Raw genomic sequence first — 1,900 nt, 5'->3', positions numbered from 1 at the left:
ATTTTCTTACATCTATCTGTTTTAGGTAACAACCATCCCATCACAAAATTACTTAAATAGAAAATACACTTTCAAAGTAGAGTACCTACCTAATTATAGTTTAATTATTTCATTGCACATCTTAGATTGAAAGCGTATTTGTTATTTGATTAATTTTGTCACTCTATCAGAAATTGGGTCCAGCTGATTTCTAAGAAGCTAAAGAAGGATTTGTGTCTGTAACAGTAAGAAATCAACTCCCCATCAACTTTCGAAATTCAGGAATTTACCTTCACATTAGTAACAACTCTTTTTTATTAAAGCTTTTGAAATTAACTAATTAAATAAATTTTGGATAAGTTACTAAATTTTAGAAAGAAGTGGATCCAGATCCTGCCAGTTTGCCACCGTCGTATTTATGGAGCTAATTTGAAGGAAAGTAGATGTACCTTTACAACAAGGAGAAATCACCTAAATCTTCGAATTATATTTTTGTAAATTTCAGATACCTGATTAGTGACTTGAAAATTAAATACTTCTTAAGAAATAAGTTATTTAATAACACTTTCAAAGATTTGTTTGCATTTGAGGAAACTTTTAATTTATAAATTTAATTAAGTAACTACTTTTTTGAAAATGCATTTTATTTAAAGTTAGTTCTAAATATTAACTTAAGACGTTTTTGTATTTAATAAAAGTGATATATCTTGTTTTGCTTACGTAGTATAAGCCCCAGAATAATGGTATAATTTAATATATTTGTGTATTTATTTAATGAAACTAATATATACTGTGTAGCTTACTTAGCATAAGTCGTAGAATAATGCATTAATTTAAGATATTTTTCTTTATTTAACAAAACTTATAACGTGTTGCTTACTTACTATAAGACGTAGAATAATGCATTAATTTAAGATATTTTTCTGTATTTAATAAAACTTATAACTTGTTGCTTATTTAGTATAATCCTTAGAGTAACATAATTTTAGATAGACTAAGTAGCTAGTTATAATTAGTTTAATATATTTCTGTATTTAATAAAATTGACTTAACCGTGTTACTTAACTTAGCATAAGGAGTAGAATAATATAATTTTAGATAGATTTTAAGTATTATTAAACGTACAAATGTGTTATTATTAATACGGTAACCTCTGAAATTTCGTAAAACATTCATATCAATAAACCTACTCGTTTTTCTGTTGTATGTTGTATGTATTATATATTATGCAGTTATTCAAAATAAATATGTTTGTTGTAATAAATAAAAAATCATGTGTTTAAATTGCATTATAATTGTTTTATCATTATCTTGGTGTTTAAATAAACAAATAAGTAAATAAACTGAGTTTTTTTATTTCATGAATGTTTCATAAAGGTCCTTAGATGTGGACAATAGTAAACCCACAAAAGATGAGAAATACCATACGAAAATTATGTTAATTTCCAATACTACCAGCGTCATCCCACGCCGAGGAGCTGAACTATGTTGAAAATAGAGGGAAAATTACTGTAGAAATTAGTTCCGCGCTAAAAGTGCGAACTTCGAAAAAAGACCTTATGCGACTTATGCTCTCCTAATACAAATGTTGAAATTTACGAAAATTTTCAGTTTCGCGACCCATACGAGGTCCGATTAAAATATAATTGAACATCCAAAATTTTTAATTTCCCGCGTTCCGAAAAAGACCTTATGCGACTTATGCTCTCCTAATACAAATGTTGAAATTTACGAAAATTTTCAGTTTCGCGACCCATACGAGGTCCGATTAAAATATAATTGAACATCCAAAATTTTCGATTTCCCGCGCTCCGAAAAAGACCTTATGCGACTTATGCTCTCCTAATACAAATGTTGAAATTTACGAAAATTTTCAGTTTCGCGACCCATACGAGGTCCGATTAAAATATAATTGAACATC

The 1,900-nt window shown here is 27.8% G+C and overlaps 1 protein-coding gene across 3 annotated transcripts in view; it reads left to right on the top strand.

The window, feature by feature from the left end:
* Nucleotides 1–1,215, top strand: part of LOC108742691 (actin-like protein 6B) — a 31,541-nt gene extending 30,326 nt beyond the window's left edge. The window contains exons 9-10 of one of the 3 annotated variants that reach the window (XR_003231516.1): nt 26–224; nt 354–1,215. The gene's annotated coding sequence lies outside the window, so the exon portion shown is untranslated. Of the gene's footprint in view, nt 1–25 lie in introns of all 3 variants that reach the window. The other 2 variants (XR_003231515.1, XR_003231514.1) reach the window with 2 other exon arrangements.
* Nucleotides 1,216–1,900: the final 685 nt, after the last annotated feature.

The sequence above is a fragment of the Agrilus planipennis genome, unplaced genomic scaffold, assembly GCF_000699045.2.
Source record: "Agrilus planipennis isolate EAB-ADULT unplaced genomic scaffold, Apla_2.0 scaffold346, whole genome shotgun sequence".
NCBI classification, from domain to species: Eukaryota; Metazoa; Arthropoda; class Insecta; order Coleoptera; family Buprestidae; genus Agrilus; species Agrilus planipennis.
The sequence above is the reverse complement of the archived record's forward strand: the minus strand, read 5'-3'. Positions and strand labels throughout refer to the sequence as shown.